General features: G+C 41.1%; 1 protein-coding gene across 2 annotated transcripts in view; it reads left to right on the forward strand.

The window, feature by feature from the left end:
• Positions 1 to 26382, forward strand: part of BACH2 (BTB domain and CNC homolog 2) — a 364827-nt gene that overhangs the window by 177563 nt on the left and 160882 nt on the right. The gene's annotated exons all lie outside the window — the stretch shown is intronic.

Raw genomic sequence — 26382 nt, forward strand, 5'->3', positions numbered from 1 at the left:
GTGGCATGTGGGATCTTCCCAGACCAGGGCTCGAACCCGTGTCCCCTGCATTGGCAGGCAGATTCTCAACCACTGCGCCATCAGGGAAGCCCGTAAATAATGTTTTTACATGTCACATGTTTGTACAAAGGGCAATTAATGTAAGATAAAAGAAAATAGTTAATTTAGGTAAAATGTTCTGAACATTTGCTATGTACCTGGGACTGGGCTCGAATTTTGCTTTATATGTATTATCTCCTTTAATCGTCACAGAAACCCTATTTGGTAAGTACTGTTATCCCCAGTTTATAGTATTGGATTTAGAGGAGTTAAGTAACTTTTTCTGGATACCTTATAGGCAGTAAATGGCAAAGCTTGGAACCAAACCCAGGCCTCCTTAGGCCCCAGAGCCCACACTCTCAATCACTGTACTATGCTGCTACCTGTTTGGATACCTGCAAAGAAGAACAAATGATCCGTTGTTTGTTCCACTTTTATTTTAGATACTTACAGTGACCCTCTTGGCTTAACATTGTCAGCTTTTCTTAAGAGTACATATTGGTCTTTCCATGACGAATCAATGAAATGCATATCTTTTGAATTAATGAGACTGTATTAACATTAATGGGTTCATTATAGCTCTTGTGTACTGATCATTGATAATGCCTGTATTAACAGAAGTCAAATACAGATACAATGAAATTATTTATCAAAACTCTTATCAGCTGTGTGGCTCAATCTTTGAAAGGAATAAACTCCCGCACTAGGATTAGGGATGTACTTGGATGCAATAACACGGGCTCCTAGAAAGCTGTTTTAATCACTGGAGAGTAATTTTTTTCTAACTTGCAATTCAAGTACTTAAAAGAGTTATTTATTCATGGAATATCATGGCCCTTTCATCTCGTCTGTATTCTTCACGGAGCAGAAAAAACCAGTCAGTAACAAAGAAAAGTCAACTGTGTGAAGGCACTGCCCCTCTTCCCTTTAAACAATAGATGCTTCTCCTTCAGGTTTCTTGGTTAGCATTACACTCCTGGAAAATGTCCATAGAATGTCTTTGAAAATACTTGAAAAGCTATTAGCCTGAATTTTAATTGCTCTAAGGAACTTTGTCTATTAGACTTAACTATCCTTAAACATAGCCATATAATAAATGAAACTGTAAGAATCATAAAAGAAAACTATTATAGTCAATAATAAACACTGCAGAGTACTTTAAGGTATAAATGTAGATGCTTGTAAACATGGGATGGACTAGGAGAAAGTGAAGGTGAAAAAGACTTTAGAAGAAAGGGCCTAAACTTAGGTAAGATAAAGAACAATTGTTTGGCAGACCAATCACAAATAATGAAATTGAAACTGTGATTAAAAATCTTCCAACAAGCAGCCGCATAGCACAGGGAGATCAGCTCAGTGCTTTGTGACCACCTAGAGGGGTGGGATAGGGAGGGTGGGAGAGAGACACAAGAGGGAGGAGATATGGAGATATATGTATACGTATACTGATTCACTTTGTTATATAGCAGAAACTAACAATACTGTAAAGCAATTATACTCCAATAAAAATGTTAAAAAAAAAATCTTCCAACAAACAGAAGTCCAGGTCCAGATGGCTTCACAGGTGAATTCTATCAAACATTTAGAGAAGAACTAACAACCCATCCTTCTCAAACTCTTCCAAAAAATTGTGGAGGAAGGAACACTCCCAAACTCATTCTACGAGGCCACCATCACGCTGATACCAAAACCAGACAAAGATACTACAAAAAAAGAAAATTACAGACCAATATCACTAATGGGTATAGATGCAAGAATCCTCAACAAAATACTAGCAAACGTAATTCAACAACACATTAAAAGGATCATACACCATAATGAAGTGGGATTTATCCCAGGGATGCAAGGATTCTTCAATATATGCAAATCAATCAGTGTGATACACCATATTAACAAACTGAAGAAGAAAAACCATATGATCATCTCAATAGATGCAGAAAAAGCTTTTGACAAAATTCAACACCCATTTATGATAAAAACCCGCCAGAAGTAGGCATAGAGGGAACCTACCTCAACATAATAAAGGCCATATATGACAAACCCACAGCCAACATTGTTCTCAATGGTGAAAAACTGAAAGCATTTCCTCTAAGATCAGGAATAAGACAAGGATGTGCACTCTTGCCACTATTATTCAACATAGTTTTGGAAGTCCTAGCCATGGCAGTCAGAGAAGAAAAAGAAATAAAAGGAATATAAATTAGAAAAGAAGAAGTAAAGCTGTCACTGTTTGCAGATGACATGATACTATATACAGATAATCCTAAAGATGCCACCAGAAAACTAGCAAGGCTAATCAATGAATTTGGTAAAGTTGCAGGATACAAAATAAATGCACAGAAATCTCTTGCATTCCTAGACACTAACAACGAAAGGTCAGAAAGAGAAATTAAGGAAACAATCCCATTCACCATTGCAACCAAAAGAATAAAATACATAGGAATAAACCTACCTAAGGAGGTAAAAGACCTGTACTCAGAGAAGTATAAGACACTGATGAAAGAAATCAAAGATAACACAAACAGATGGAGAGATATACCATGTTCTTGGATTGGAAGGATCAATATTGTGAAAATGACTATACTACCCAAAGCAATCTACAGAGTCATTGCAATCCCTATCAAACTACCAGTGGCATTTTTTACAGAACTAGAACAAAAAATCTTAATATTTGTATGGAGACACAAAAGACCCCGAATAGCCAAAGCAATCCTGAGGGGAAAAAATGGAGCTGGAGGAATCAGACTCCTTGACTTCAGACTATACTACAAAGCTACAGTAATCAAGACAATATGGTACTGGCACAAAAACAAATATAGATCAATGGAACAGGATAGAAAGCCCAGAGATAGACCTATGCACCTGTGGTCAACTAATCTATGACAAAGGAGGCAAGGATATACAATGGAGAAAAGACAATCTCTTCAATAAGTGGTGCTGGGAAAACTGGACAGCTACATGTAAAAGAATGAAATTAGAACACTCCCTAAGACCATACACAAAAATAAACTCTAAATATAAGAGCAGACGCTATAAAACTCTTAGAGGAAGACATAGGAAGAACACTCTTTGACATAAATCACATAAATCACAGCAAGATCTTTTTTGACCCACCTCCTAGAGTAACGGAAATAAAACCAAAAATAAACAAATGGGACCTAATGAAACTTAAAAGCTTTTGCACAGCAAAGGAAACTATAAACAAGATGAAAAGACAACCCTCAGAATGGGAGAAAATATTTGCAAACAAATCAATGGACAAAGGATTAACCTCCAAAATATATAAACAGCTCATGCAGCTCAATACTAAAAAAACAAACAACCCAATCCAAAAATGGGCAGAAGACCTAAATAGACATTTCTCCAAAGAAGACATACAGATGGCCAAGAGGCACATGAAAAGCTGCTCAAAATCTAATTATTAGAGAAATGCAAATCAAAACTACAATGAGGTATCACCTCACACCGGTTAGAATGGGCATCATCAGAAAATCTACAAACAACAAATGCTGGAGAGGGTGTGGAGAAAAGGGAACCCTCTTGCACTGTTGGTGGGAATGTAAATTGATACAGCCACTATGGAGAACAGTATGGAGGTTCCTTAAAAAACTAAAAATAGAATTACCATATGACCCAGCAATCCCAGTACTGGTCATATACCCAGAGAAAACCACAATTCAAAAAGACACATGCACCCCAATGTTCATTGCAGCACTATTTACAACAGCCAGGTCACAGAAGCAACCTAAATACCCGTCGACAGACGAATGGATAAAGAAGATGTAGTACATATATACAATGGAATATTACTCAGCCATAAAAAGGAACGAAACTGGGTCATTTGTAGAGACGTGGATGGACCTAGAGACTGTCATACAGAGTGAAGTAAGTCAGAAAGAGAAAAACAAATATATGTTAACGCATATATGTGGAATCTAGAAAAATGGTACAGATGAACCGGTTTGCAAGGCAGAAATAGAGACACAGATGTAGAGAACAAACGTATGGACACCAAGGGGGGAAAGCAGGGTGGCGGGGGGTGGTGGTGCTGGGATGAATTGGGAGATTGGGATTGACATGTATACACCAACATGTATAAAATAGATGACCAATAAGAACTTGCTGTATAAAAAGATAAATAAAATACAAAAAAAAAAAGAACAATTGTTTGGGACTTCCCTGGCGGTCCAGTGGTTGAGACTTTGCCTTCCAGTGCGGGGGGTACGGGTTCAATCCCTGGTCGCGGAGGTAGGATCCCACATGCCTTGCGGCCAAAAAACCGAAACATAAAACAGAAGCAATATTGTACCAAATTCAATAAAGACTTTTTTAAAAAAGGTCCACATCAAAAAAAAATCTGTAAAAAAAAAAAGAACAATTGTTTATTTCTGCTTGGTATGAAAAACACAAAATAAGGGAGAAGTGTAGGTTGATTCAAAATACAAGTAAAGACTAGAACTCTAAAAGCAAGAATGTTGAAAATGAAGTGCAAGAATTAGGAAGAATCAAAGAGATTAAAGAGAATAGAAAAATCAAAGCTAACCACATACACACCCTCTAGAATTATCTCTTTTGTCTTTGGTGGGATTCACACATTAGTCCATTTGTTCATTAATTCCGTAATTATTCTTGAGCACCTCTTGCTAGGGCTCAGAGATGGACAGGAGAGCATAGTCCTTGCCCTCAAGGAACTTACAGAGGAGTGGGGGAGACATTTAAATGAGTGATCATCACGGGAATGCAAAGGCTGTTACTGCAGAAGTGCGGGATGCTGTCAATTACAAAAGAAGCAAACCTAACCCGGACAGGGAGGGTCCAAAAAAGCTCCCAGAGGAAATGCTGTCGAATCTGACACCTGAAGGATGAGTTAGCCAGGTCAGGGGGAGGGGAATGAATGACTATGTGAATCCTGAGGTGACAACACCTGGTGCTTTCAAAGAACTGAATTTCAGGACAGCTGGGACATAGAGCAGGGTAGGAGCAGTGGCTAAAGATGAGGCTTAAGAAAGAGCAGCATCCTGAACAACCTTGGAAGCCATATTCGAGCTTCATTCTAAAATCAGTGGGATGCAGGGAAGTGGTGTGACGAGGTTTCCATGTTGAAAGATGACTCCCTACATTGTAGAAGATGACCTGGAGAAGAAAAAGATGGGCAGCAAGGAGACCAGTTTGGGGACTGGCGAGAGGCAGTGAGAGCTTGGACTCTTTGTCTTGTTTAACCTGCTGAAATGGAATCAAGATGGCAGACGTTCATAGAGTGATGATGTCTGAGAAGACAGAGTCTGGACTAGTTGTAACAAGTTACTTCTCTTACCTTACTTGTACGTGATTATTTTGCAATATGCAGAGGTCTTTCCTGAGGGGTATCATACCACCCATTGTTACTCACACATACTTGCATCCAGTTGGCAAATATTAATCACCTGCTGTATTCCAAGTACTGTTCTAGATGGTAGGAATACAGCATAGCACAAGAAACAAGATTCCTTTTTGTTTTTTTAACATCTTTATTAGAGTATAATTGCTTTACAGTGGTGTGTTAGTTTCTGCTTTATAACAAAGTGAATCAGTTATACATATACATATGTCCCCATATCTCTTCCCTCTTGTGTTGCCCTCCCTCCCACCCTCCCTATCCCACCCCTCTAGGTGGTCACAAAGCACCGAGCTGATCTCCCTGTGCTCTGCGGCTGCTTCCCACTAGCTATCTCTTTTACATTTGGTAGTGTATATATGTCCATGCCACTCTCTCACTTTGTCCCAGCTTACCCTTCCCCCTCCCTGTATCCTCAAGTCCATTCTCTAGTAGGTCTGCGTCTTTATTCCCGTCTTGCCCCTAGGTTCTTCATGACAATTTTTTTTTTTTTTTTTTTAGATTCCATATATATGTGATAGCACACGGTATTTGTTTTTCTTTTTCTGACTCACTTCACTCTGTATGACAGACTCTAGGTCCATCCACCTCACTACAAATAATCCAATTTCGTAAGAAACAAGATTCCTGCTCTAGTGGAGATTCACATTCTGTCAGGAATACAAACTATAAACCAGCAATCCTGTTCGTCAACAAGGTAATTTCAGAGAGTGATGAGTGCTAGAAAGGTAATAAAATGGAGCAATGTGATCAGGAGGAGGGCAATTATAGGGATGTGTGTATAGGAAGGTCAGGTAATGCCTGACATGGGAGAGAAGGCCCTTACCATGCTAAGGGAAGGGCCTTCCAGGCCAAGGCAGAAGAAGATGCAAAAAGCGCTGGAGCAGACAGGACATGGGTGGTGGAATGGCCCTCAGGCGGAAGTAACTGGAGAAGGGAGAAGAAGAGGAGGATGGGTATGAGTGAGAAGAGAGGGCCAAGCAGGGCTTTGCAGGCCTTGGATTCTATTCTAAGAGCAGCGCAAAGTCTAAAGGAAAAGTGTCAAGCAGGAGAGTGATAGTAGGGAGAGTGGTAACAAGAATTCCATTTCAGCCGTGTAATATTTGAGATGCATGTTGGATATACAGTTCAGATGCTGAGTGGGTAATTGGATATGGAAATAAAGGAGGAGGTCAGGGCAACATATAACAGATTTGGGAGCCCTCAGCCTATGGGTAATAGAAGCCATAGACCTGGGAGTGAGTGTAGTTAGAGAAGAGAAAAATTTCAAGGTTGGAGCTCTGGAACACACTAACATTTAGAAGGGGAGCCAGCCAAGGAGCTGTGAGGGAAGGGGGTCACAGGTGAGGTGAGAAGGCCAGGTGAGAAGCCAGGACAATGTGATGCCATTAAAGCCATGGGAAGAAGTCGTTTCATGGAGGAAGTGGGCCACTGAGTCAAGTGATGCTAAAACATCATGGAAGAGGAAAATAGAAAGTGAAGCATGGAATGGGGAAGGTAGAATCCTTGGGGACCTTGATAAAAGCAGTTGCTCTGAAATAACACAAAACCTACTTACAACAGGCTAAGGAGAGAATGAGAAATCTGAAAACAAGCAAGTCTAGACAGCTCTTTTGAGGGTCTGCCTTCGAAACCAGGGCAGAGGAAGGGAGTGGTACCTAGAGAAGTTATGGAATCAAGAAGGGATTTTAAGATGGGAGATAGTAAACGTGCTTGGATGCCAGTGGTCCTGGAGAGAGAGGCATTGATGTCACAGGAAGAGTAAGGATAAATGCAGGGACAAATTCCTTAAGTGAGAGCACGGGCATAGGATCCAGCACTCAAGAATGGTCATTGATTCCTGGTAGGAGGAGGAAGAGCCTACAGGAAGCCCAAGGATGGGACACATCACCTCTGTGTCCTCAATAAAAAGGTTGACAGTAGAAAAGAGCCAAGACTGAAGACATTTCTTGGGGGACCCTGAGACAAGAAGGGTCTAGGTTCTACATTTGTTTTGGGTTTTTTTCCACTTGTCTGTATAGATGGCAGACATTCTCCACTGCCCCAGCCTTTGGTTCTCTCCCTCCAGGCTACGGGAAGGGAAGAGCCCACCTGATGACCAGGTTGTGTGTTGCACTGGCCTCCTCTCTCTGATCTCCGGTAGTCAGACTGTCTCCCGAAAGCCAGGGGCAGAGGAGGGATTGGACAAAGTGTGTTTGTGATTTCTTGGTAGTTCATGTTCAGTAAATAAACCATGGAGGTGTAGCCCCCTGTCCACTCATCTGATTGGGCACTTCTTGACCTCTCCTTTTTATGCCAGTGATAAGAGAAAACAGCTCTGGAGTTGAAATGTCTCCTCTCTCCTTTCGGGATTGTAGGCATCTGCAGCTGGAGCAGGTCAGCTTAGTCAGGGCTGTATTCTATCCCAAGCAAATGCTGTCTGTCTTCCCAGGAGGATATTTTAAATATTATTATTGTCACTGATAATGAGTACCAATCATTCCCTTCATTATCTCAGGTTAGTGACACTTGACTAACTCTGTGTCATCTCAAGACATCCCCCAGGTGAGGGGGTGGTTTCAGAAAAAAAGGAAGTGAACTGTGTCTGGTTTCATTATGAAGCTGGGACCTGTATCTGTCCTCACGCCCCATGGGCAGGACACAGCGCAGAGCAGAAATCTTGAAATCTCTTTCATCATTAAACACCCTCTTGTCTTAGATAGTTCTCAGTAGGAGAAATAAATAAATATGGTAAATATTTATTCTGAGCTTCCTCTCGGAATTGACCAAGCAGAATTCAACGCGGCATACACACGGAGCCATACACACGGAGCCATACACACGGAGCCAGTTCCTAAAGGGTATTGTGTATTGAGTTAGTTTTCACCCTGACTGCCCACTGCTTTGTAAGCCTACTGCAATTTCAGGATTAAAAAAAAAAAAAAATCTCTTGAGCGCGGAGTTCTCTTTCATGTGTTCCTTTGCCGCTGAGCAGATAAACAGAAGAAAGAAGAAAACAAGGAACTCAACCTGAGAGAGCTGACATTTAATAATAGAAATCAGTGTCAAGACCTACAGTTGTATCCAAAAACAGAACTCACGAATAGAGAATGTGGGAAATAAAATGCAATAGCAATATATGAAAACTCCTCATAGGAATTAATTTCCACAAGCTCAGTCCCAGTCAGTGAGGTGAAGGAGTTGCCCAAAACATTAACGAAATTGTGATTGCACCGCAGGGCTAGGAAGGGGATAGATAGTTCTGTCTGCTCCTCACTGTTAAAATGATGCTGAATTTGAGATTTCATTTTGATGGACATATTGGCAAATGTATCGTTGGCTATTGCATGGTATTAAATTTAAATGGTTATTTTTTTTAACTTGGAGCTTTTTTTATTTCAAAAGACAATGGCCCAAGACAATGGTAGTGAGAAAATTTGAAACCATGTCCTAAGTGACATTTGAAGGAACTGGAAACAGTTACCTGGAGAAAAAAAATGGGGTAAAAAAAGATGGAGCCGTGACTGTTCCCTAACACGTGTGTAGGTGTTATCCTTGCTCTGGTGACCCTGGAGGGCAGACCAGTGGTTTTAGGTTACAGGGAGGCAGATTCGTCTGAGAGAGAACTCTCTAAATATATATGCAGTGATAGTGTGCATGTAATTGCCCAAAATGGACTTGGCTTTTTAGGAGATAGTACCTTTTTTCTCATTGGAGGTGTTTAATCAGAATCAACCACTTGGTGGTCAAGCCTTTGCAGGTGAGTTGTGCCACCCAACTGTGAAAATGCCTCTCACCCTGCTATAGCGTTGATGGGTGGTTATTTCATGGTGCGTGTAGGTTTGCTTTTCATTAACCATCTACTGGATTAAAATAATGAGCTCTTCAGGCCATGTAATAAGAAGAGGTGACCACTTCTCCAGAGAGGTACCTGAGGATAATTTGATGGAATAAATATCTATGAAATATTCTCATGTTTCTGAAACTGGCTTCAAAATATGAAAAAGGTCTTTTTCTGGTCAGTCCTTACCTCAAGGAAGAAGGGAGAAATGTATTGACTATAGACGGAGGCCAATGAGCTGCCACCCTGTTTTCTTCTCCCTCTTCTGAAGATTGGGTGCTTTAGTAGGAAGCTTTGGAGAGAGCAGGAAGCCCAAAGTTGATGTAAGTTCATGAAGCGAAAATGTTGGTGCAATCTAGGGTTATAATACAGGATAAATCTTAGACTTTGAAGCTTACAGCCCCAAATTTGGAAATTTAAAATCTAAAACTGAGGTCTTTTAAAGCAGATTTTGATGACTAAAACTAGGAAACTTGCCCCATCCTTCACTTTTCTTCTCGTTCAGTTGGTAACAGTAGAATTGCCACCCCCATCAACAGATAAAAGGACTGAAAAACAGGAAGCAACATCAAATAGTTTTAAATTACTTTGGGAAACTCCTGAAAGTGGGTGTAACATGTATGGGCCTTTAAAAATGAATCATATTTATGCATTTGATGTACAGCTACTGAATTATTTCTCACAGTTCAGCCTAACATTCATTGGTATTTTTCTTTGCCTGGCTACACTTGGTCCTTCCTTGGTGTGTCTAACTGCTGTTGGGTTGGTTCCCACTGGTACCATCAAGTTGTTAAACTAGCTGCTGGTAAATGTATTATTGCAAAGTATGGAAGAAAGAAACCACAAGAGATGAAAGAATTGGGTGAATTTTTTTTTTTTTTTTAAATGAAATTTTTCTCCGTTAACCCATAGCAAGACCCTGATGTGTTTGGCCGCAGACCAGCTAGATGGGCAAAGATTTAGCTACCCACTTTGCACATGGTCTCCCCAAAACAACAGTGAAGGAAACCTTTGTCGTGTAAGCACCTTGATATTCTGAAAGCCCCTTACAGCCACCTCAGCTTCCTCACCCAGAGGGTCAGGGTCTGCAGCATCAGAGTGCATAATCCCCAAGTGCCCGTCTACAGGCTGCACAGTCCTGATCTTGATGACCCCCCGGGAGGCCTGGCCCTAACCTTTGTACGGCGTGGGACAAGGGCACAATTGAAGCTCACGTGCCATATGTTTCAATATTAAAATGTTGTAAATCAAGCTAACAGACTGGTTGTGTGAAATACGTTCTATCCTCTACCATGACTCAGTGACCTTTCAGAAGGCTGCCTTTGAGTTTAGAATTCACAGGCTCCTTGGAGCTCCCAGCTGGAGCATGCTGGTTCAGGGAAAGCCGGTGGACACCCTGCCCTTCTTTGCTGCCCCTTGTCCTCCCATCCCCCAACTCCTCCCGCTCTACAGGGGCCTGGATGCATGCACAGGGCCCCTCCCCCCACCCAGGCCATGCAGCCATGGTACAGCCGCATCTCCTTAAACAGCTGCCACTTGGCTGTTCAGTCACCGTACAGGTGGAGTAGCCCACTCTAAAGAGGACAGACTGAGGTAAAAGTCCTGCAGTGACGCTGGGAGCTCACTTGGGTGGGGACCTCTGAGGCACTGACGGGGTGGGAGGGGGTCATGAGTTCAAGGCAGGGTCAAGGGCAGGGGTACCTTGGCCTGGCTTTTGGGGTTGTGCTGCCCGTGGGGCAGCGCTGTGGAACCTGCTGCGTCTCTGTTCCCTCCTGATGGCAGTAATTTCCCTCCACATGGAGGCAGCTCCTGCCTAGGGCCAGAGCAGGTTGGTGCACCTCTGAGAGGGACATCGCGCTTCCGGGCGTGGCAGGTACAGGCTCAGTACTGAGGTTTCAGTAAAGCCTTTTGCCTGAAGTCTTGTGTGTCCAGCTTCTCCTCTGAGCTTTGTTCCTGTTCCCCTCTGCATGCCCCTCCTCTCCACACACACCTAGATCTCTAACTCGGGACCCGGATTTGAAAACTGCTCTTGTTAACAGACTCACAGACATAGAGAACAGACTTGTGGTTGCCAGGGGGAGGGGGGGAGGGGGAGGGACGGATTGGGAGTTTGGGATGAGCATATGCAAACTATTATATATAGGATGGATAAATAGCAAGGTCCTACTGTAGAGCACAGCAAACTATATTCAATATCCTGTGATAAACCAGAAGGGAAAAGAATATGAAAAAGAATGGATATATATGTATAACTGAATCACCTTGCTGTACGGCAGAAATTAACACAACCTTGTAAATCAACTATACTTCAATAAAATAAATTTTTTAAAAAACTGCCCTTGTTTGGAGTCCATCACTCAGCCCCTCCTCTTGCCCTCTCCAGAATAAGTGACTTTAATAAAATTGCAAGGAATCGGAACACTTTGTGGAAGTAAAATCACAGGCCCCTTGATACCTGAAGATTGTCAATCAAAAGCCCTGCGGGGTGTGTGGTTCCCACTTTGGCCAGTTTCTCAGTCACTGACCAAGCCACTTAACGTCTCCATACCTCCTTGTCCCCATCTACAACCACAGAATAATAATTAATACCTGTTTCGAACTATTTCAAATGGTTGTTTTCAGGACAAGTTTCTAAGTACATATACGAAGAGCAATCAAAATATTCCATAACACCCCCTTCCCGTAGAACTTCATTTAACTCTCCAAGAGCTTTTTTATATTACCAAGAAACATGATTCGGATTTCCCTGAGTTGACAGAAAAGCGTGAAATCTGTTTCTAACAGATGTTCTCCATGATCCCCCAAATGTAAACATGTTTGCAAGATGATTGTAAGACAACCTGTTTACACAAGGAAGTACTTAAAAAAGCAAACACAAAAACATCACCCAGAGCAGTCATTGTGATCAAAGTGCCGTCAATTATTAGGGTGTAAAGGGAACTGATGACTCAACTTAGCACCACCGCGGTCTCCAGATTTCAGTTTCGTAACAGAGTTTCTTTTCAGGAATATTCTTCATTTACACACAAATCCGATTTTCTTTCTAAAATGTTTCTCGATTTTTGTCAAACCGAAATAACCAGGATCCCTTCAAAAGATGATACCCGTATCGTGCTCAGATGAGCGTCATGCGGATACACTTTGCCACGGAGAACCGGTTCACTCCCTGGGATCTTGGTGCCCAGAAAAGAAACAAGGTCTTCTGCACAGTGACTCCTGGCTCTCAGCTCCTAAACCTCCCCAATTAGTCAGACACAGCATAGAAACTCTCAGACTGCGTGATGGTAGGAAATAACTTTCTGAATCAATCAAAGTGTGATATTTTGATCCTTTCACATGCCTGGGTATTCTGGGCAAATGCATGCTTAAATCAGTGACTCATGGATCAAGATGCAAAGTAGTTCTGTGACTGCTGGCTGGCTGGAAATCAGTTTTTAAACCTGAAGCAAAATATAGTCTACTAAAGAATAAAATTATAATTTGTGTCAAGTTTAGCAGTTTTTTGTGGAAATAACCACCGCTGTCCCTCAAAGTAATGTACGTTGGGAATCTGTCCTGAAGTGGAAAGGTGTATAGATAGATGTGGCTGTGTGAAAACCCATAAGAAGTCTCTGCTGATAGGAAGGTTCTTTTGTAAAGGTTCATTCAAAACTCCTTTAGGATGTGGCTTCCTATAGAAACGAAACTTTAAATTCTGTTACTCTGGGAATGGTAAAGCCAGACCTGGTGGCATCCTTACCTAGTGATGCCCACTTAAATAGACCCCAGAGGATAGGCTGAGGACTTGACTTGTCTTTATAACACCACTTCTGTGGGAAATAGGTTTATGTTTCACTGTGCATCCTGGAGTCCCAGAAACATGTCTCTCCAAATCATTGTATGGCTGTCAGCAAGAGTAGGAATGCCACTAAGACTATGGCCCCAAAGCAGGAGCGTCACCCAGTGCCTAGGGAGGAGGGACGAGTAGTGTGGGCTCTTGGTATCTGCAGTGCAATTTCAGTGCTGGGTTTGTGTGCTGCGGTCTACCTGTGCTTTAGAATGCTTTAAAATACTTAAGACTGGCATCCACAAACACACCAAAACGTACAAACAATTATTAGAACTAACAAACAAGTTTAGGATTGTAGGATAAAAGGTTGTAGGATAAAAGATCCATGTACAAAAATCAATTTTATTTCTACACACTAGCCATGAAACACTCTGAAAATAAAATTAAGAAAACAGCTCTATTTACAACAGCATCAAAGAGAATGAAATACTCAAATTTAACAAAAGAAGTGCAAGGCTTATGCACTGAAAACTACAGAACACTATAGAAAGAAATTAAGAAGACCTTAAATGAAATGGAAAGACAGCCAATGTTCATAGATCAGAAGGCTTGCTATTGTTAAGATGGGAATACCACCAAACTGATATACATACATATTCAACACAAGCCCTGTCAAAATCCCAGCTAGTTTTTTGTAAAAATTGACAGGCTAATTTTTTAAAATTTTTATTGGAGTATAATTGATTTACAATGTTGTATTAGTTTCAGGTGTACAGCAAAGTGAATCAGTTATACATATACATATATCCACTCTTCCTTTTTTTTAGATTCTTTTCCCATATAGGCCATTACCGAGTATTGAGTAGAGTTTCCTGTGCTATACAACAGGTTCTTACTAGTTATCTATTTTATATATAGTAGTGTGTATATGTCAGTCCCAGTCTCCCAATTTATCCCTCCCCCCCTCCTTATCCCCTGGTAACCATAAGTTTGTTTTCTACATCTGTGACTATACTTCTGTTTTGTTATTAAGTTCATTTGTGCCCCTTTTTTTTTTAGATTCCACATATAAGTGATATCATATGATATTTGTCTTTCTCTGTCTGACTTACTTCACTCAGTATAACAGTCTCTAGGTCCATCCATGTTGCTACCATTGGCATTATTTTGTTCTTTTTTATGGCTGAGTAATATTGCATTGTATATATGTACCACATCTTCTTTATCCATTCCTCTGTTGATGGACATTTAGGTTGCTTCCATGCTAGCAATCCACTCCTGGGCATATACCCGGAGAAAACCGTAATTCAAAAAGATAACATGCACCCCAATGTTCATTGCAGCACTATTTACAATAGACAGGCTAATTTTTTAAAGTGAAGTATAGTTGATTTACAGTGTTGGGCAGATTAATCCCAAGGGGCAAAGGGATGAAAGGTAGAAGGGTGCTTTTGGAGGGAAAGCAAAGAAATTAAATACAAAATAGAGGTTGTTACTTTTACGGTAAAGAAAGAAAATCAAGTTTAATTTTTTAAATTACAAGAGTGCACAAAGGGCCAAGAAGGAAAGTGACGGGGATAGAGAGGGGGCAGCAGGATCCATGACAGCAAATCAAAGAACAGAACCCAAGACCGTCTGGGTAAGGCAAGTTCGAAAGAGACTGGGGAGAGTTCGAGTATTCCCAGAGCGGCCGGCTGGCTTGGGAGAAGTGCAGCCATGTTCACAGTAACTCTGACCAGAAGTCAGGTGGGGATGTTCCTGAAGCTAAAACAAGAAAGGTCATTCCTCATCCAGAGACTAAAGGGTCACCAGAGGAAGTCACCCTGGGATGCTCCAGGGACCAGGATCCAGTACAGAAATGCATGTGCAGAGGGAACTCTTGTTGGAGTTCATTTACAGCAGAGGATTTTAACCTGGGTTCCCCCCGTGGAGTCTTAGGCTTCAAAGGGCCCTTGAACCCTTCCCATTATGTGGAAAGGCTTTGTGTTTATTTGTGCATCTTTTTCTGAGGAGAGAGTTATTAGGTTGTTAAAGAGCCTACGATGGGAGAAAGGTTTAAAAAAATTAATTTAGATGTTTCTCTTAAAGTGCCAGGCTCATTTTCTGGCTGTGTGATAGATTGTGTTGGATGGTCTGGCGCTCCTAGTTTTTGGAATAAAAATGAATTCTTAGCGAATGATCTTAGTGCCTGCAGTGCTGTGTGATTCTGTCCTGGCATTTGATGGAACTTGTTAGGGGATTAGGTAAGACAGGATGTTGGTATATTTGAGGTCATTAAACCAAGAAGGGACGGCGGAAAAAAAAAAAAAAGAAATCTTGGTAAATACATTGTGGAGTTGAACTAAATGCTGAATAGCTAAGGGACATTCTTTGTGCTTTGTGCCAACACTTTTGAACCCTTAGAAGCAGACCCCAGTGGCAGAGACAGCTCCATCTAGATACAGTGCATTGCTAAATGCCTATCTTTCCAAGAAATACTGTTTTATTTGTCTTTTTAGGGAGGAGGCGTGGAAGGCCTTGATGTCGTGGGTTGCGTAACATTTTTGTAACCGCATACAACTAGTGTAGATCCTAGAGAAGCGACAAAAGCTGCCTTTTCACCTGGTGACCAGCATTCTCACAGTTCTGATTTCAAGACTAGGAGAATAATGAAAAATATGTCGCAGGAGACCTCGTGTATGAAAGGTTTTGTTGGATGAAATGTAACCCCCCAAAAGTTTATTTTCCACTTGTCTTTTCCTTCAAACTTCTTTTTTTTTGGTGTCCTTCAATGTTACTTTGAACATACTATTCAGAAAATACTCACTTAAGAATGTATTGGAAAAGCCACTATACTACAATAAAAAAAATTTTTTTAAAGAATATATAAAAAAATAAACAATAAAATTTTATTATCAAAAAAATGTATTGGATGGGTAGTGATGATGGTTGCACAAGATGAGTGTTCTTAATTCCACTGAACTGTACACTTAAAGATGTTTAAAATGGTCCATTTTATGTTTTGCATATTTTACCACAATAAAAAACTGTATTGGATAATACAGAGGGAAAAACCATTTGCCTTTTGAGATGGGAATTCCAAGTATCTTTATATGTTAAATGTCAAGCCCTTTCCTGCATATGATATGAATATGTAAGTAACAGGCAAAACTTGTGTGGGATGAAAATGCTCATTCAAGTGCTATGTGGTCCCAACTCTGCCGCTCGCTGGCTGTGCGACCTGCGACCTTGTATCCAGAGCCGATGATGAGATCTCAGTAAATGCTGCCTTCTCCTTCTTTCCTTCCTCTCCTCACACCTCGGTTTCCTAATTAGTAAAATGAAGAGGTTGGACTCGGCGATCTCCAAGGTCCCTTGCAGTGCTGCTGATCTGTGGTTTCTGAAAAAAAAAATTTTTTTTAAGGTCTGCAGAAGAGTATAAAATCCCTATGGACAAATGTAGTGCCCTTGTGTATACACAGCAGCTTCTGCCGCTTCTGACTTTCACTCTCCTCCGCTCCCCATTCTTTCTCTTCCTTATCCTGCCAAGAATCTGCCCTGAGCTGGGAAGTGGGCAGAGAAGGGGGAAGGACTGAGGTGGCCCGAGTCAGAGGGCTGGGACGGGGAGCTGGGCGGTGGATGTCAGGCTGGGCTGGGGACTGAGCAAGGCTGGAGTCGGCACAGTGGGATTCAGGGCCACGGCCCAAGAGCCTCTGAAGGGTATGTGACCACAGCAGGATTAAGCCCAGTTGATTTTTATACAAGGCAGATGGTGGCAGGAATAGGAGCCTGTAAATCCAGAGAGAGAAGCTGAGTTTGTCATGTAAGGAAGCAAGGGCAGGAAGCAGAGCCTGGGGAAGGAGAGTCTTGGGAGGGAGAGGGCGGCTGTGTGGCCAGAGCCCAGTCAGGGTTCGAGCTGGGAGCAGATGGCTGTCATAAACCGTTGCCATGGGAACGACTCTATGCTGAGTCCTGTGAGTCTCCTAGTGAATCACCCGACCTGGGATTGTCTTGGGGACCCTCGATGCCTGGGAGCGGGGTGGGGGGGGGTGTGTGGATTGAGCACAGAGAGGCCAGTTACCATGGCAGTAGCAGTGGGCCAGGTGAGAAGTGATGCTGATGGCAGCAGAGATGGAGAGGAGTTGACAGATTTGAGATATAGTTTGAAGTTAGAGTCAAAGCGCTTGCCGATGGAATAGTTGCTAGAAATGAGGGGAGAGAAGAAAATCAAAGGTTTTTGGCTGGAACAGCTGGGTCAAGGGTAGTGGCTTTTCCTGAAAGGGTGCATCACTCTTCTTAGACACCACGTGCATGTCCTGTCTTAAGGGTCCTCGGCCAGACTTGCAGCCCTCTCCCCTGAGGCAGCAGTCAGCTCTGTGTGGACCCCGCCCGCCTCACGTGGGGATGACCCAGCGGCACCTTGCCTTGCATGAGACCCGCTTGGCACCCATACCTGTGCGACCTGTAAGTCAAGGGGCACCTGCTCCTGCAGATGAGGCTGGCAGCTCCCCACACGGGGAGGAATTTACAGGTTTTGCTAGCTGATAGGTGAAGCACAGGCAGAAGCAAAGCTCTCAGATGGGATGAAAGAGGCAGAGATCCCTCAAAAGCCCAGACCAAGTGTTGAACCTGGGAAGAGTCAAGGCATTATTTATTTTTACTTTTTTAAAAAATTTTTATTTTATATTGGAGTATAGTGGATTAACAATGTTGTGTTAGTTTCAGCTGTACAGCAAAATGCTTCAGTTATACGTATACATGTATCTATTCTTTTTCAAATTCTTCTCCCATTTAGGTTATTACTGAATATTGAGCAGAGTTTCCTGTGCTCTACAGTAGGTCCTTGTTGGTTATCTGCTTTAAATATAGTAGTGTGTACATGTCAATCCCAGACTCCCAATTTATCCCTCCCCGCCACCCTTTGGTAACCGTAAGTTTGTTTTCAATATCTGTAAGTCTGCTTCTGTCCTGTAAAAAGTTCATTTGTATCATTTTTTTTAGATTCCGCATATAAGTGATAGCATATGACATTTGTCTTTGACTTACTTCACTTAGGAGATTATCATAATCTCCAGGTCCATCCATGTTGCTGGAAATGGCATTATTTCATTCTTTTTAATGGCTGAGTAATATTCCATTGTATATATGTACCACACCTTCTTTATCCATTTCTTTGTCGATGGACATTTAGGTTGCTTCCATGTCTTGGCTGTTGTAAACAGCTCTGCAGTGAACATTGGGGTGCATGTATCCTTTCGAACCATGGTTTTCTCTGGATACATGCCCAGGAGTGGGATTGATGGATCATATGGTAGCTCTATTTTTAGTTTTTTAAGGAACCTCCATACTGTTCTCCATAGTGGCTGCACCAATTTACATTCCCACCAACAGCGTATGAGGGTTCCCTTTTCTCCACACCCTCTCCAGCATTTATTGTTTGTAGACTTTTTGTTGATGGCCATTCTGACTGGTGTGAGATGGTATCTCATTGTAGCTTTGATTTGCATTTCTCTAATAATTAATAATGTTGGGCATCTTTTCGTGTGCCTCTTGGCCATCTGTATATCTTCCTTGGAAAAATGTCTGTTTAGGTCTTCTGCCCATTTTTTGATTGGGTTGTTAGTTTTTTTGATGTTGAGCTGCATGAGCTGTTTGTAAATTTTGGATATTAACCCCTTGTCAGTCACATCATTTGCAAATATTTTCTCCCATTCTGTGAGTTGTCTTTTCGTTTTGTTTGTGGTTTCCTTGATGCCCATCCGAGTTCTCAAGAAACTGCCCTTTACTAATTGACGGGCAGCCCCTACACACACGCCCATCTCCACTCCTGCAGATGAACTTAGTCACTGACTGCCTGATTTCATAGATGGTCTTTGACCTAAGGACGGAAAATATGGTACATGAGCCCTAAATGCCACATCAGAATCTGCTTTGGGTGTTTTCTGTTTGGGCATTGCCAGGGTGGTGCTGCCCTTCAAAGACTGGGACCCAGAGCGAGATACCAGATACAGTGTTTTCACTGCTGTGTCTCATGACAGAGGACAGGTATCCTATGCTTATAATTCACCTGGAGAGAATGATCTGGGTCATTTTTAAATAAGATACCTGATAGTAGTTTTAAGAAACTGCAATAGAAAAAATTTTTAATTCTAATATGCTTCATGAAATATAACCATTTTAGTGCTAACAAGCTAGTCAACTTTATGCACAAATAATTAAATTGCTAAAGGACCTGCAGCTTTGTCACTTTACTTTGACATTTTACTGGTAGCACATGGAAAAGCAGTCATGTTTCCTTTGGGGAGAGGGATGTAGTCTCCCCAAAGTGTAGTGGACGGCAGTGTTGCATAGGATAGGGGTGGCCTTTAGGGTCAGATGGGCATGGATAAAGATTACATATCATCCCCTCTCATCTCCTCCAATGTGACCTTGGGCAAGGCACGTTGCCTCTCTGAGCCATGGTTCTCTCATCCACCGGGTGTGCTAATAATACCCGAAAACTCCTAGCACAGTTCCTGGCACGTGGAAGTTTTGAGTCAATGGAAAGTATTAGTATTACTATGCATAAATACAGGCCAGTATTCCATTTTTTACCTTATAAAACCTACAGAAACCCCCAAATTATTTCAGGTTGTGTATTTTCTTTTTTATTGAAGTATAGTTGATTTATAATGTTGTGTTAGTTTCAAGTGTACAACAAAGTGATTCAGCGCTATTCTTTTCAGATTCTTTTCCCTTACAGGTTATTACAGAATATGGAGTATAGTTCCCTGTGCTATAGTAGGTCCTGGTTGATTATCTGTTTTATAAATAGTAGTGTGCATATGTTAATCCCAAACTCCTAATTTATCCCTCCCTCCGTTTCCCCTTTGGTATCAGGTTGTGTATTTTCAACACTTGTTTCTTTTTAGCTTCGTTTCAGAATTGTCAATGGCAAGTTGTTCTGATTGCACCATCCTCTTAGGGAGGGGTAGGAATCTGAACGAGCTCTCCACTCTATTTTGGGAACGTAAATACCTTGAGTATCAAAGAAGTGAATTTTCTAGCTGGGGTTCTCCAACTAGAGTAACTTGGTCCCAGCATCTGAAATGTGTAAGTGGAAACTTTCAGAAATGTTTTATCTTAATTAATTTCCTCCATCCTTTCTGAAATGGCTGCTCCCCAGTTCTTTCTCTGTTGCAGCAAAAAAAAAAGCACATTTCCTCACATCACCTTCCCATGCTAGTAGAACAAAACACAAAAGCCACAAGATCTATGATTCAAAGGTCTTCTGCCTCATACAACTGACTGTTGAAATTCTGTGTGAAATGTAGATTTAAAAAAAAACCCTCATCTCTGTAGTTTCCAAAAAATTAACGTCAATGGACCCTTTTCTTTTTAAAGCCCTTCTGGTCATAAAATGGTGTGTGCCTACTCAATTTAGTGCTTCTGAATATGAATAAGGACTCCAAGGCCACTCACAAGTTAGCATGTTTATTGCTAAAGCTGTCACCAAGTTTTTAGTAATATTTTTATACAGCATGAGACCAGCAGAACATTTGAGATTTGACCTTTTCCAGCAGATGGTAGTCTCGAAATGCAATTTGTAATTTTAGAACTAAGTTTTGAACTCTTGTTTTCTGACCACTGTAATTTCTCTTTCTACTCAATCCAGAGGGAAGAAGTGATGGAATGTGTGTATGTCTGTGTATATGTACAATAGTTATTTGTTAGCCCTAAAAACCAATAGTGTGACTTTGCACAGAGGACCAGAGTGGCATTTTAAAGCTCAAAAGTCAGATTGGCCCAATGGTGTCATCCAAGTACAACCCCATTGGGATGCTGAGAAAATCAGGTTATTTTGCTTGGTGATTCTTTCACCTTAAGTGAAATAATATAAACACAATGGAGACAATTAGCTTAAAAACACTGTTTCCCGGCGTGTGATATCCCTGTCCTCGTAAATTTTGGCAAACCTGGATTCAGGTTCAAACAAAAGCATAAAACAATTCTGAATATTTTGTCTTGCTTTCTTATTATCAGTCTAAATCCGAGTAAGGTAGGAAAAGGTGATCAGGACAGGAGAGAATTGACAACAGGATACAGGAAGCAATACTGGAAATCGGAAAACCAATAAACCAAACCACTTTTCTGTTTCTTAGAAATAATGTTGCTGGTGTTCGATTTGTGATGTAGATAAAAATACCTCCACCTGTAGTTTCCTGGGGAAAAGCAAAGGGGGCTTTGCTCATCAAATCCCATTCAAGCCACTGTGAAAATCTTAGCTAAGAGTTGAGTTGTAGGGCTAAAGAATGCAATCAGCCTTACTTATACAAGAAGTGTAAGTAAGGCTGATGATGATCTGGAAAACCTGATCATTTCACAGCTAATTGGTATAAACGTTCCCTTGCCCACTGCTTGCAGATGGAGACCCACCTGTATTTTTTATGACTGTTGCTGTAATTAAATACCATTTGCTTTTTCTTAGCTTAAGAATGCAGGTCCCACTGACTTTTTCTTTTAAGTAAATTTAAGTTTGTGCAAGAGGGAATTACTTACAGATGATTTCCCTTATCTGGGATATGTTACTTTACTTGTAAGTGAATGAATAGTAACCATTCAGATATCTCTTTTTTAAACTTTCCCCCAGTTTTCCTAACAGTAAATATGAAGAAATGAAAAAGCAGTGCTTTCATGCTTAGTGTGGCATTACCATATCTCCTCACCCACCTTTTCCTAAGCACAGTCTGGTGAACCACTTCAAGATTTTGTGAGGTCTTCGGAAATCAGTGTAGCTGAGAAAAACCATGAGAGCAGGAAGTGTCCATGGTGGTCTTATTCACCATTGTTCTGAGATACCTGAATGGTGCCCAGCACCCAGGAGGTCAGTAAATGCTTGTTGAAGAGATGATTATGTATTGTCCTCTGAGCTTCTGGGGTCCAAAATACAGCCAAGAAAACTAGTATGTGAAGCAGCCTACAGCTGCACCATTCAATAAGGTACCCACTAACCACGTGTGCCTATTTAAATGTACACTAATTTAAATTGATTAAAATTAAAAATTCTGTTCTTCAGTCTCACTAGGAACATTTTAAGTTCTCCATAGCCACATGTGGCTGATGGCTACCATTTTGGACAGCACAGATATTGAACATTTTCTGCGTTACAGGAAGTTGTATTAGACAGCCTGGTAGAGTATCATTAGTAGAAGCAGAAGTTAGTGGCCCCAGTCCTTTTGAAGTGAGATTCTCACGCGACCGTGATGTGCACTTATACGGCAAAAAGTAACCCTTTTAGATCTCTCCTCCAACACTGTAGGAGCTCAGTCAGGAAAGGTGGGTGGCCCGCAGAGGTGGCCATCTCTTTGAAACTGGTAGCCCGACAACAGTGGGACTGTTAGCCAGACTGACATTCCAGTGGTCTACACTTATTTGGCTACACTAGTTGTTAGAATTGTGAAATATTTGTACCAGTAACTAAAGAGCTGCTGTGTCAAGCTCTTCCGGAACCTCCTTCCTATGCCCCAGAGGCCCTGGCTATTGGCCTAGGATGCCCCCAACCTCCCCTTAATCCAGCAAAATGAGTTAGTTAATGCATGGCCCATCCGCAGGCATGGGAGGCTGCTCAAGGACCCTGCCCCAGCACTGCAGATTGGTTAAGTGCTGACCTTGACCTCCAGGAGAGACTGCTTCCTAAGAGTCGTTGTTAAAGCTGCCCCATCACTACCATGGCCAAGTCGCAGATCACAGAACCATTAGTCTCAAGAAGCCTTTTAAAAGCATCTCACCCAACTCCCTCATTTTACTGAAGAAATCAAGTCCAGAGAGTCACTCAGCTAGTTTGTGGCCATTTCAGATATAAAACTCTCCTAACTCAGTTTTTTGTTTTTTTGTTTTTTTGTTTTTTGCTCTGTCTTCCTGTTGTCAGTTTCCTTAACTGTGAAATGGGGATTTGTATCTTTATGCCTCACAAAGCTGTTAGTAAAAAGAATAATGATACCCAACGTGTTATATATGTCTTAAGAGTTTGCAAGAACTCTCTTGATTGCATTCTCATTTGATCCTCACAGGAACCTGTGAAAGGTGTCGAGCTCAGAGGCAGTGAATGACCTGACCTTGATAGCAAAGCTCCTGTGGGTGGCCGCAGTCTGAGTCTCTTAGGGCTTAGGAAACTATAAACTCTCTTGTAAATGTAAGATAACATAACCACATGGCATTACTAGTTTTTAGCTTGTGGTATTTTGCAGTTCAAGATTTAGTGACATTGAAAGTGTAATTTTGTTCAAGCAACGCTTTTTTTTTTTTTTACTTTGATAATGTGCCAATTGCACAGACTTTGGTTCAGCACTAAAACAGAAGTGGGCTGCTTCAAAGTATATTTTTTAAATGAGAGAATCCAAATTTGTAATTAGCTTTAAAAATGCTAGTTTTGCAGTTTGAGTAGCTAAAGAGCTTCTGGTAATCATTTCTGTCATTAGTGGTGGTTTATTTTTTTTTTTTATTCCCCCCCCCCCCAAGTAATTAGGCCCTTTGGAAAATACAAAGTATGTTCTTTCTTTGAGGGTGAGTGGTCATTTCCTCTATCACCACCTTATTTTTCACACCCTATAGGCCTGGTGTACTGAGAAAATTAACCATATATCCAATTGTGGCAAAGAAAATCACTTAGAAGCCATTCCACCCACTTGACACCTAATTATCAGGAGAATGCTATTTTAAGTATAAAGAGAAGCCACAGTGGAGGAAATGGTCCACTTCTTGATACATCCTTGGTCTTTTGATAGATTTGATAGAAACACCCCTTAGTTCTAGAGAAGATTGTTGAGAAGATAAATTTAACTCACTCCCAAAATAAAATTAATTTTCCCCCTCTCTTTTTCTCTCTGTGAACTGCTGCCATTTTATTGTATATACCAAACTATGCAAAACTGAGTTTCTAGATAAGGGAAAGAGTGGGGTTATTTCATTCCATATAACAAAAAAATCTCTCTTCGATTTTCTTTTATTAGTATATGAAAATTGTGGCCTTCTCTACATCAATTATCCTGTAAGGTTAAATATGTAAAGGGAAGAGAGCAAGAAAATTTATTAGAAAAAGCTATAAATGGAAAGGAACTTGGGCTTGTGAACCCTGATTTAGCATTACTAATTTGTAGTCACATTTGGGAACAATGTGTTTGTATGTTTGGTTGTTTTTATAAATTTATTTATTTATTTATTTTATTTTTGGCTGTGTTGGGTCTTCATTTCTGTGCGAGGTCTTTCTCCAGTTGCGGCGAGCGGGGGCCACCCTTCATCGCGGTGCGCGGGCCTCTCGCTGTTGCGGCCTCTCGTTGCGGAGCACAGGCTCCAGACGCGCAGGCTCAGTAGTTGTTGCGCACAGGCTTAGTTACTCCGCGGCATGTGGGATCCTCCCAGCCCAGGGCTCGAACCCGTGTCCCCTGCATCGGCAGGCAGACTCTCAATCACTGCGCCGCCAGGGAAGCTCCTTCGGTTGTTTTTAAAGTATATATTATGTATGTGTCCTCATTCTTCTCCGTGTTACATATAACAGACTCTCAACTCTCCATTGTACTCTGAGATACAGCCTCTCTCGTGTCCATATAGGACCTTCGAAGTGTTTACGATTATCTAGAATTTTCTTGGATTTTATTTATGCCATTTTCCCTGCTTCGTGAAGATACTGTTGGAGCTGCTGACAAAAAAAAAAAAAAAAAAGCGTAAGGGTAACATTTGTGATTTATAGCCAAACTTAGAGTCACTGAGTCTTAGGATTATCTTGGAGTCGTTCAAGACACTAGGCTTGAAGAGATCTTTGAGATTGCAAACGTTTAATTCCTCCAGACTTACTAGGGTAGAAAGAGGATTGATGAGCAAGGACGTACTTTTGAACTTCACCGCCACCAGTGTCTGTACCCATGCACTCAGCATTACATGAGATAATGCACGCAAGGCACCCGGCACCAGAGTTGACACATCGTAATAAGCACTCGGGAGGGTTAGCCGTTATTATGGGCTTGTCTGATTTGGTCTTCACATCTCTTTCTGCTCTCTGATGGCCATGCTGAGGAGCAGCCAAATGTCCAAAAAATAGAAAAACACCAAATGGAAGGGAAACACAAGGCCTCAGTCTTCCAGAAACAGAATTTATCAGCGCACAAATAAAAATGATTGTTTCTCCTCTCATGATGATGTGCGGATTACTTCCATACTCCCCCTCACCCTTTTCCAAGTGAAGACCCTACGGACAAGGGGCAACTCCTCCCTTGCCCAGATCTGACTCAGTCTGGTCTAATGAGGGCAACTTGCTGGTAAATTTAACCTTATTCCCATTTCTCTCTTATGTGGAAACAGTGATCTCTTCACTGTCTTCTGCGTAAGAAGAACAAAAATACAACCAAAGTTTGGTTGTCCCTGATTAGAACTTTGTTAAGGTGTGTGATGGGCAAGTGTATTTTTTCTGTGTCTGCGATAAAGTGGGTAGTTAAATAAATTAAACAAACACTCATGCTGTGGCAGGAGTGTAAATTGGTACAGCTTTTCTGAAAAGTCATCAAGACCCTTAAAGCTCATTTGACCCTGTAATTCTTTTTCTAGGACTCTACCTAGGAAAATACTCAGAAATTCAAACAATCTGATATTCAGATATGTCTTTCAAAGTGTTATTTGCAATAACAAAAAAAAAGAAAACAATATGTAATTCCAAAAATGAGAGAAATGATGAAATAAACAAAACCCTTTTCTACGGGGTGTAATATTACATAGACATTGAAAAGCATGTTTCTGAAGAATTTTTAATAACTTGGGGAATTGCTCACATTCATAAAATATTGAATTAAAAAGTAGAAACAAAACTCTGACTGTTTTTGTGTATCTGAAAAGAATACTGATCCACAATCCCTTATCCCCAATTCTGAATCCTTTTGGTTCAAAAATCACAAAGGTCTCTTGGTGACTTCTTTGGTAGAAAAATCTGATCTAAACTAATGTGAGGCTCTATTTTATCTGACTAAATAAGAATATGCATCTATTTTGCTGCAGAGATTTTTAATGGGTTTGATTATGGGGTGCTGCTCCAGATTCCAATGGGGCATCATGTAATAAATGGTAGTTTAGCATTGTAATACTCTTTAATATCCAAGCAGTTCTGAACTCTGAAGTGTATCTGGCCCAGGAGTTTCATTTAAGGGGTCGTGGACCTATACAACAAAATATCATGAATGATTTATCAGTGTCAAGGTTACAGTTGATGTTTATTTTTTCTTCTTTTCCGTAAATTTTTCAGATGTTCTATAATAAGCATGGATTAATTTATCCTCAGGAAAAAATAAGTACTATTAATTTTTTTAAAAACATATTCAAGGCATCAGAGAATCATCTCATTTCAATCAGAATTCTCGAATTTATCATTTGCTTCCTGTA

This window comes from Balaenoptera ricei, chromosome 12 (assembly GCF_028023285.1).
Source record: "Balaenoptera ricei isolate mBalRic1 chromosome 12, mBalRic1.hap2, whole genome shotgun sequence".
NCBI classification, from domain to species: Eukaryota; Metazoa; Chordata; class Mammalia; order Artiodactyla; family Balaenopteridae; genus Balaenoptera; species Balaenoptera ricei.